This window comes from Neopsephotus bourkii, unplaced genomic scaffold (genome assembly GCF_033783945.1).
Source record: "Neopsephotus bourkii isolate Nb327-2 ecotype Australia unplaced genomic scaffold, CSIRO-AGI_Nbou_v1 NB_1140, whole genome shotgun sequence".
Classification (NCBI taxonomy): Eukaryota; Metazoa; Chordata; class Aves; order Psittaciformes; family Psittacidae; genus Neopsephotus; species Neopsephotus bourkii.
In genome coordinates, this window is record NW_026901626.1 from 41,006 (window position 1) to 52,710 (window position 11,705).

The window sequence follows — 11,705 nt, forward strand, 5'->3', positions numbered from 1 at the left end:
TTAACTAGCTGCAAAGGGAAATGAAAATTAATTTCCTAACTGACAATATCCGGCAACATTTTATTTAAAAAATAAATTTTGATTTACCATTATTGGTACTTTAGAACTCAATAAGAATCATCAGACACATAAATTAGGTTAAAAGCTGACAGTCACAAAGGTCAGCACTATATCAGCAACTTTTCCAATCAATAACTTTTTTTTTGTTAACAATTAACAGCTAAACTAAATCACAGCGATGCATTCTGCAGCTCACGGGAATGTGATTCTTCTTGGCCATTGGTTTGTCTTTCATTACACTGAACAGTTTTATAGACCTACAGCAAACAGACCATGAGGGTTAACAAAGTCAGATGAACAATTAAAGTTTCTCAGAACTTCTGAGCTTGCTGTGTTAATCGCTAGGCAGAGTGTACTCATTAGATCACAACAGAGAGAAAGATCTGAAAGGGAAAAAAAAAAATAGAAAGATAATACTGGAAAATACAGCTTATAATATTGAACAAATTGAAAGAGCTCCAAGTAGGTATGCAATGGAGTAGACTTAAGATGGGATGATCACATGGAATACTAATATATATTGAAAATATATGGTACATTTTAAAAATCTGTCAGAAGCCAAGGACGAAGTAGTGTGGGTTCGTACAGATATGTAGCCCAAATTTCAGACCAGCATCATCATCTGAAAGTCAGGGGATGGGCACTGGTAGAATTAAACCTTACCTGTACAATTGCTTTAGATAAATTGCTAGTAAAATTGTGCTACTTGTGGCCATACCGCCAATTCATCAGAAGCTTTGAAGAAGAGAAATAGTGAAAAGTGAGGTAAATATATAGTCAGGTAGATTTGTAGCTAGGGTTGTTTTTCCGTTTTTTTTTTTTTTTTTTTTTAATATTACTTTGATCTTGCTGTGTTGTGGATTTTTTTAACAAAACTAAAGGTTGTACCAGGAAAATAATCCTTATATAGCCATGAATTATTGGGATGTTTTACTAGATAAAAAAATAAAAAATATCAGAAATGTAATTATACAAAAAGGCAGATAACTTATTTCAGTCAAGGACAGGTATCCACAGTATTGTAAGAACTCCTAGGTAATTTGTAAATTCCACAAATATTTTGGCCAATGAAGCAGATATGTCTGGTTTTCAGCCACATGGAGGTCTAGTGGGCTATTTTGAGGAGATCAGTATGATTTCATCTCTGTTCTGTAATGTGGGTAGGCATCTTGACATCTATTAGAGAATACTCAGAGAATAAATGGATAGATGAATGAATGACCCCATGGACTTATTACTGCTATTTAATGTCTTTCTGGGGGGAAACATATAGTTTTTAATCATAAAAGTAGAAATACTTTGATAAATAATATCATGCAAAATATATGTATGTTTTTTGCATATGCATATGCATGTGCATATGCATATGTATGTATGGTGATGTACATGTGGATGTGTTTTCACTGAATTAGAAGTAGTGAATTTACTGAAATGATCATGAATAGTTACCAGAAATCCACATTTTCACCATACATGTAGAGTGCCAGAGCTCCAGGAGGTGTGTCTGGGCATCACAAATTATAACTAAATGACAATGGAATGATGGCCACTCACGGAGATGTATGCTTGTGATCTGGGTTCTTTCAGACAATATGCAGTCTGATATAGCCAAATGTAAAGTTATATACCAAGCGATAACTTTAAGAAGGGTTTAAAGAGTATTAAAACCAGACAAAGGAATAGGAGGGAAAAGCAATGAATTAGAGGTGCAAGGCATAATTCCTTAACATTTGCTTCCCCCAGTATGTCCACAAATTCCCTCTGTCAATGTGACAGTGAATGCCACCAGTTTTCTAGAAAGGCCTCTCATCTGTACTGCTTGCCCAGACCTGGCTAGCTGTAACACCAAAATAAGCCACTGAGCCAGCAGCAGGACCTCCAGATCCATTTAAGTAACAGATGCCCTAAGAATACGGTCTGAAACTCATGGCATCCTCACAGTTCACCTGCAGAACATGCTAGCTGGATCTGCTCCAGGAAAAGCTTGAAGGAAGTCTAGGAATTAAATCAGTGTACAGACTTCCACAGATGCAGTTCTTAGAACTGCTAGCATGTTTTTAGTGCATAGCAGTGGTTTTGGAGACAGATTAGGCCTACAGAATCACAGAATCCCAAGGGTTGGAAGGGACCTCAGAAGATCATCTTTTTCAAAGCAATCCCCATTGCTTCCCCATCTTCTTCCAGAGGCTGATAATTAAATGCAAATAAAAAATGAAAAAAAATTTATTACAGGTTTATGTAAATCATACAGTAAAGCTTTGGAATAGTGTGACTGTAGAAGAAACCCCAATGGTCCTTTTCCAAAGATTAAAACTTTTTTTTTTATTATTTTAACCAGGTCATTGCTGGAAGCAAAATTTAGATTACCTAGCAATCTATCTAAGTTATATTTAGGAAAGGTTTCTACATTCATCTATTTCAAAAATCACAATTTATTTAAAATATATTTGATCAAAATTGCAAGAAAAATATGAAAAAATACAAAGTTCAGGTTAGCTGTCTTTATTACATCCACAAAACATATTGTAATTTGGGGTAGATACAGAAACATATAGAAGAATATTCAGTAGTTTGTGTTGCAGACACTCCCCATTTTTAGTCAGATTCTTCCTTTCAACAGGATAAATTGCTGAAAACAGAAGTAGTATCTTATTTAATTCTTGTTATCAAGCTTGTAAAGATACAACTTTATGAATTCACAGGAAAAAAATTCATTTAAGTAAGAAATGAAAAGGGAACTGTTCTGCTATTTTCTTTCAATTTATCGATTGCCAAGTTGTGTTTAAATACTAAGGTTTTATGAGTTTAGGTTTCAATTGCTGTATCTAGAAGGTGAAAAATAAAACATCAAAGTAGGAAAACAAAAAATATTCTAACCATTCGGATCTTACTTTTAAAACCAAAACAAAACACCCCAAACTATGCACCCCATCAAACTAAATTTTTAGATAAAAGAATAAACTATGCTATTTCTTTGATCAAAATTCCTTAAGGATGAAGAGAGAAACAGAAATTTTTTTCAAATGTTAAGAGGGAAGAATTTACACAATGACATTATATGCACTGTTTTTTATTGCTGGGTCTTACTTCACCTACTGCTCTTGCAATCTTCTTTGAGATTACTTTCAAAGACATTACTATCTCTTGTAAAAATCTATTGTCTTAACACAGGGATTAGGTTCTATTTTGTCACTAGTGTAACTGAACCAACCCTAACTATTCTATGATTCTATGAACTACAGGAAATAGAATACTTTTTCAAAGCAACCCCCGTTGCTTCCCCATCTTCTTCCAGAGCTGATAATTAAATGTAAAGAGAAAATGAAAAAATATTTTATTACTTTTGCCCCTAGATCTTCCAACCACAGGGAAGAAGCCCTTCTTTATGAGTTTTTACAGAAAATTTTAGTTTTATTTTAAAGTAAATATCGTGAGGCATAGGAACATACCCACAACTTAATTACAATTTAGCCACTGCCATAGCATATAAGAGTTCAAATATATTTGAAAATTATTTTTTTTCTCTAGGATCTTTTAATAGGTAACACATAATCAGTCTGGAGAAAAACAAAACAGAACAAAACAAAATGAAAAAATGCCATCCTCCTTTCCACTAAAATACCCCGAAAAACAACAAACCCCAGCAACCATTGGCTACATTATTTCATTATACTAGTACACAGTGACAGTGTGGTTCATGCACTTTACTAGGTTTTATAGCAAGAGTCAGCTGTATGACAATGGAAAGACTACAGTACATTAATCTTGAAACTGTTAATTCTACCTTTACATACTGTGTTATGAAGCAGGCAATGCCTTTTAGTCACGTAAGAAAACAACCTGTATATATATACTTACTTCGAAATAGTAAGAATAGTCTAAATGTCTTGTTTGATTTCTTGGCCATGACACTTCTGTAAGTATGATGTAGTCCTTGTGGTTCATGATAGAAAATCACATCCTGTATTCAATCCGGAAGACAAAAAATAACTTGCCAACTTGATGAACTGTTCCTATGACAGTGTTAAACAGTAATAATCCTTTCCATGACTTATGAATCCTCATCTTCCTCTAAAAAAATACCTAAACCAAAAAATGTTAGGTAGGGTTATCTAGCATATAAATGATTACTGAGATTTTTCAACCCCCTTCAGTTTTTAATAATAAATACTTTGAATGCCAAGTGATATTTGTTTTTACGTGTATGCATGTTCATCTTCTATTTTCAGTGTCTCTGGACTAAAAAAGACAACAGAGTATTTTTTTTAATTAAGTTAAAAATCATATAGTATTTTTACAGACTGCATAGTCCACTTTTGAAAGATACTTTGATTTGCTCTTGATTTTAAACCTCTTTCTATTCTTGCTGAATTTAGTAGTCTCACTTCTATGTTTCAAGCCTATGAATAAATGTTTTGCTGAGCCAGGCACTTATCTTTCCTAATTATGAGCAAATTGTACAATAAAAATCTTCAGTCTGACCCAAAAAAGTGTCAGAGAAAGGAGCCCTATATTCTAAAATTTATAGGTGTCATGTAAGAACTTCTCAATAGTCATTCACAATTTCAGAGCAATGTATTTTGCAACTTATATGTTTACAAATGCAAACTTCAATAAAAATCAATTACAATAAGATCCCTATTGTTCTTTTCCACATACCAGTGTAATTATTTGAGTAAAAACAATAATCAATGTAGACAGTAATCAAAAGGGAGAAGTACAACTTAGAAGCAGGAAATATCCATGTCAATTGCAGGATGTTTCCTCCTTGGAAATCAACTCATCTTTATACTGGGAACGAGGCAGAAATTATCTTACTTTGACGGAAAGTCAAATAACCCTTTAAATCCATAGGTATTGAACAATAAACCAAATCAGAATCACTGTTTATACTGAGTCTTATGAAATGGAAGCATTACAACATTATTACTAACATAAAAATAGGTTAGCACACATGTAAGTTCATAGCAGAAATAAAATTCTGTGCAGTGTTCAGAACAAGTGTTTCAGTAACATGACACCATATCATCACATCATTAATATTAACAGTGTTGGCATATGACAATGTGTATTAGAATAAAAAAAAAACCTCAAGAAAGCATAACAAAGGAAAATTTAAGCTTAATTTTATTTATGTAGGTGAAAAGATTTCAGGAAAACTATGATAGTCTGCTGAGTAGAGCTGGGATTTAGCTAAACAGTTATGCAGCAAGTGTGGAATTAAGAAGAAATCTTGTAACATAAAAGAAAAGGCATTTCTTAAATAAAGGTATTCAATGTTACCTGTGTTGACCAAATGAGCATTTCAATCCAGTTTCAATAATTATGGTTTTGTTGAGCATTAATTCAAAGACAAAGCTTTTAACGAAAGTATCTCCACAAGGTAAGCTGGCCTGCAAGCATTCAAATGCAAAGAGCTGTATGTAACATCACATCATAATTCTTTAGGAATCAGCAGATGAATTCACAGTTTCAACAGAAAAATAATTGTAATTTTTTTTTGTAATTGTAATGCCTTCACCCCAGCTTATGGGGATATAACTAGCTAAACAGGCTACACTACATGTTGATTCAAGAAGAGGAAAACAAGATTCAGATACTTCAGGGTCTTTATTCACCCTAAATAGACCTTGCCAGACTATATAAACTAAAAGATAATGTTGGCAAAAGAACAAATGGGTATCACATGAGCATTAATAAAATTAGTCGGGGTATTAGATAAAAGTGTGTAGTCAACAGAGCAACATACTTGAGGAACAGACTTCCCTCAGGAATAAAACTAATATCAATTTTAAGATAGAATTTATGAATAATATTTCATAATGTGATTGTGTGTGATAAGAACTTAGTGTCATTCCAGTGTAATGCACTTAATTTCCAAATGTGGTTGCATGTGATAGAAATTAATTTAAGGCCCTTCTTCTTAATACATTATATTTCCTGTCACAATCCAGACTCTCACCAGAAATAATGTGAAGTTATTCCTTAAGTTTATTGGTAAAACACCCCACAAAGGGAAAACTGAAAAAGATGCTAAAATCATATGTAATAGTATGTGAATGCTGTTGCTTACTGGTTACCTCAAGGTCCATAAAAAATGTGGTGAGGGTTGAAGAGCTGTAGCAAGTATACTGCTGTATTCCTTGGTTCTGTCTGAGTTTTATCTGGCATCTGTTTCATTAGAAAGTGAACATTTTTTCCCAAACATCTTCAGTTCTTTTCTGAATACAATAGAGGATGCTTAAAAGAATATGTAGTCTAAACAAAACACCCATGGCAAGAATTTAATGCCTAAATTAAACAATGAGTTTGGCTGCTGAACATGTTTAACAATAAAGTCTGGAAAAAGTATCAGAGAGTTTCATATTAAGATAGTGGGCTTCATTAGATCATTAATATTGCACATTGTTTATTACCTAAGCCCAATAGTCTGTGGGCTGAAAGAAAAAAATAAAATAAAAAAAAAAAAAACAACCCACAACAATACAACACCCAAACAAACAAAAAACCCGCAAACAAACAATCAAAATACCTCACTTAATATTGGCTAAGCCAGGCTAACGAATTTTTCTGTTTTTCTACTAGAAGTAATTCTAAGTACATTACACATTACAGCTTGGCTTCTTTTGATACTTTCTCAAGCTCTCTACTTTCCAATTCTTCTGATTTTTTTTTTCTTCAGCTGCCTTTTGTCATTCTCCTTTTCACAACCTCCAAACTAGCTTCAAAGCTAATTAAAGAGAATGATAAAAATAAATACTACTACAATGTGTATGTGGACCTTTACACTTTGCTCTCCATAGTCTCTATTCAGTCTCTACACATTTGTAGCAGCATATCCCAGAGGTTAACAAATTCAGACTCCAGTTAACAAGAGAAAAAGAGTACTAAAACAATGGCAATATTTTATGAATTGTCACTCAAAATATTGCCAGACTACAAACTGCAGAATTTAGCAGCTTTCCTTACTTCTGTAATTTCTTTTTTTTTTTTACTTTCAGTATCTGGTGTCTTCTGCATACTTTTGGAATCTTGCCTCAAGACTCATACATGATAAACAGCATATTTCCTACTGCTAACTTTTTCACAAGAAAGATTTTTTTCCAAGGCAAGTGTTCATGTAAGTGAAGCCACCAAGACGACTGTTGCACCTCAGCTTTTTTTCAGACCAAAGACTATAAAACTTCTTTCCAGAGTTGCATATTGTTTTAAGATAGACTACAGGGAAGCCTGTAACACTTTTCTGGAAACTGGGCATAACATTATATACGGGTCAGTAGCAAAAAAGATGGAGCAGCCTCAGCCTCTGTGAATACAGAATTTACTGTGGCTCAGTGGGAGGTTTAGCAGCATAGTCTTCCATAAGTGAAATTCTCACTCCCAGATGAACTTTTGGTTTTTTGTTCAGTAAAACATGAGAATACAAAATAATTATGACAGTATGATGGAAGTAGTCTTTCTACTCTCGAAATGTTCATGACTTGGAAGACCAAGCAGGAAATATGTATGTTAACGTAAATCTTTGCTCTTTTCCATTTAAACAACTATTAAGACATTTACACAACTATTTGCTATCCATTCCGTTCATGTATGACTATATTGCTTGTCATAAGCTCCAACAAGTTTCATTAACCTTTGAAGTCTTCCCTGGGTTCTCAAATTTTTATCTGTTTACTTCTACAAGTCTTTATTCTCAGCATCACACCTAATTCTGTCCTAAGCTTTCTAAATGGGTTTTGAAATTTAACATTATCTGTTTTGTTATTTTCTGGGCTGTTTTATCCTGATGCTTTGACCTCCACAGAGATTCAGAGGAGTTCCTTGTATTGGAACACATTTAGGGGTTTTGTTATGATTACCTTGCTAATTTTTCATGTTTAGTCCTTTATGCGCAAAGTTAATTACTTTTTTTCCAAACAATCAGCCTTTTTGCTATGAAGCAAAGCAACCTGTCTTTTTGATAGCAGCTGTAAGCAGCCTGCTTAGAAAAGATTATTTTCATTTACTTGTGCTGCAAAGCTTACTTGTTAAAGCACAAAACCATCTACAGGTGAATTACATAAGCATGATATAAAGTAAGTTAGAGGATGTCAGGAAAACTAATTCATACTTACCCAAACTATTTATTTTAATATATGATAATGCATACAAATATAATACACCTATAGACAACTTTGCTTTCGGCACAAATTGGCAGCATTTTAATTCACTTGCAGTACCTTGATAGAGGCTAAATTAAGGGGCAATTTAAAATAAGCGTAAACATGTGAAAAAATCAGTTGACTGCAAACCCATAAACCAAGTGTCCTGGGTTTAGCAGTAGCAGTCATTTTTCTCTTTCTTGGTAGCTGGTGCAGTGCTGTGTTTTGACTTTCAGCTGGGAACAGAGCTGAAAAAAATGGTGTTTTGGTTTGGCCAAGGACTTTGTGGGCCTCATGCTCTGCCAGGGAGGAGGGAAGCTGGGAGGAGGAAGCAGAGACAGGACACCTGACCCAAACTGACCAAGGAGGTATTCCGTACCACAGCACGTCATGACCAGGAGGTAACGGGGAGTGACCCGGAAGGGCTAGGTGGACTGCAGGGTTGGAGGAGGGATCAGTCGGTGCTTGGTCGGGGTGGGGTGCGAGTTATCGGTCGCCTGGTGATGAGGTGTTGTATTCTCTTCCCTTGTTATTTCCTTTATCATTACTATTATTGGTGGTAGCAGTAGTGATTTGTGTTATACCTTAGTTACTAAACTGTTCTTATCTCAGCCCATGGGAGTTGCATTCTTTCTGATTCTCCTCTCCGTCCCTCCGAGAGTAGGGGGAGGGCAAGAAGTGGGGGTGGGATTGGGGGGGGGAGGGGGGTGAGTGGAAGCTGTCTGGGTGGGTTTAAACCACGACAGTTCTTTTTGGCGCCCAACGTGGGGCACAAGGGGTTGAGATAACTCCAGATCTGACCGGATTAATACTCACTCGTCACAATGCTGATTTATTGGCTCTCAGAGTTGTTCCTCTTGATCTCACAGCTTCCGAATGTTGTAACTTACTTAGAGCCGGTATTTGCTGTGTTAGTGTTTATCAAGTGTGGGGCTTGGGCTAAGGCTCCTGTCTCACTGTGCTTCATGTCAATGGCTTGTAATACGGGCGGGCTCCAGCAGCAGGACGGGACGGACGTGGCCGTGGACTGGTACCTAGCCGTCCGGCTGCTTCTCACCGTCCTGGCCCTCGCCCTCGCCTCCGCCTGCGTGAGGCTCTGGGGAGCCGAGGGGGGGCGGCCCCGGGAGCCGGCGGCTGCTGAAGCGGCCCGGGAGAGCGGCCCCGGGGACCAAGCGGGAGCGGGACCGGAGGCCGGCAGGGAGCGGCTGCCGGTGGAGGAGGTCGGGGCGGTCGAGGAGCGGGAGGAGGCGGCTGCCGAGCAGCGGGAGAAGGCGGCGGAGGAGCCGAGCCCCCCCGGAGGAGCCGAGCCCCGCGGCCGAGCGCAGCCCCGCGACGGCCGAGAGCATTCCCCGGAAGCCGCCCGCCGAGCCCCAGGAGGACGCAGGAGACCCCGCAGCATTTCCCAGCAAGGCAGAGGAGGAAGAGCTGGACTCAGGAAAAGAGAAGCTGGTGGTGGGAGAGCCGGCAAGCACAGCAGCTACACCAGCCCCAGTGACAAGTACAGCAGCATCGCTTGAGAGTTCTGAAGGTTTTGAATGGCTTTTGGGTACCCTTGGGACCTGCCTGCTGATTGTGATGGGGATCAGCATGTTGGCACACACACAGAGTGTGTTTTACCCACCACCATTTTGTCTGATCCCGAAATTTAAGCAGAGTCAGGTTTGGGTCTTGTCTGGGGTTAGACAACAATATGGGAGGACCAAGAGGTTTTTCCCAAGGCTGGACAATCATGAGTGGCAGGGCATGTGGGACAGTATGGGCAAGTATCTAGTCCACTGGGCCCCTCCAGTGCTTTGGAAGCATTGGAGATGGAAGGCAGCTGTATGGAGTCCCCAGCAACAAGCTGCAGAAACTGCTGAAGGGGACAGTGAATTATTTTGAGCCTGGTGGGCCCATGGCACTTCAGGCCATCAGAGCAGAGATGTAACATAGAGATGGACTCATGATCGAGGGGTGGACTTAGCAGTGGACACTATTGCCCAGGTTATTCACAAGTGTGAACACTGCACACAGCCTCTCCTGCTCTGAAAGACTGTTACAAGAGATGGAGCCTGACATCATGGACCAGATGGACTCAGCAGCTTTATAGGGACTAGTCCATGCACTAAGATAGAAGTGCACTGAGATCAGAGTGATGGTATATTGAAAATGTAGGATCTGAGCATGACGTGAATGGTATGGAATAAGGGGTGGATAATGTCCTGGTTTTAGCAGTAGCAGTCATTTTTCTCTTTCTTGGTAGCTGGTGCAGTGCTGTGTTTTGACTTTCAGCTGGGAACAGAGCTGAAAAACAATGATGTTTTGGTTTGGCCAAGGACTTTGTGAGCCTCATGCTCTGCCAGGGAGGAGGGAAGCTGGGAGGAGGAAGCAGAGACAGGACACCTGACCCAAACTGACCAAGGAGGTATTCCATACCACAGCACGTCATGACCAGGAGGTAACGGGGAGTGACCCGGAAGGGCTAGGTGGACTGCAGGGTTGGAGGAAGGATCAGTCGGTGCTTGGTCAGGCTGGGGGGCGAGTTATCGGTCACCTGGTGATGAGGTGTTGTATTCTCTTCCCTTGTTATTTCCTTTATCATTACTATTATTGGTGGTAGCAGTAGTGATTTGTGTTATACCTTAGTTACTAAACTGTTCTTATCTCAACCCATGGGAGTTGCATTCTTTCTGATTCTCCTCTCCGTCCCTCCGAGAGTAGGGGGAGAGCAAGAAGTGGGGGGGGGAGTGAGTGAAAGCTGTCTGGGTGGGTTTAAACCATGACACCAAGAAAAAATATTTTCTTAATCAAATATAATTTGATCATTTTTAATGCTTTCTTTGATAACCCAAAAAGTTATTCCTAGAAGAGTTGAGGTAGATTATGTTTTTGTTTTATCAACCCCTTGAAGCCCAAAATCACAAAATATATTGCCAACACCAAACATGCAAGTGTTCCCAATTAGATTGTGATTTTGATTCAGAACTGAGGCTTTTTTATGATTGTGTCTCTGTATATTTCTGATAAACTCAGAAGTACTACACCTAAGTTATCATCTAGTCATCCACAGCTATTAAGGAAGAGACTGCAGTGAGGGAGGCTTTCCAAAGAGTGATCCTTCAGTTGCTTATGGAATTGGTGGATAGGACACTTGGGAAACTGACAAGGATTCAAAGATTAAGTTACTGAACAGAGCTGTCAGTGGTTTAAGCAAATTATTCTTAGAATGCAAGTGTTCTCAATTCCCACTTGTGAGAAATCAGGCAAGAAAGACAGTAGGCCAGCACAGGTGATTAAGGAGCCCCTGGCCAAACTGAAGTATAAGAAAGAAATAATAAGCTGTGGAACCATGTGCTTGTATCCCGTGGCAAATATAAGGATGCTCCTCGGACATGTAGGATGGAATCAACGAAGCTAAAGCGCAGTTGGATAGGAATTTGGTAAGGAATGTGAAGAATAAGAAGAAAGGATTCTACAGTTACACTGATCAGTGAATGAAGATTAAAGAAAATGTACCCTCCCAAT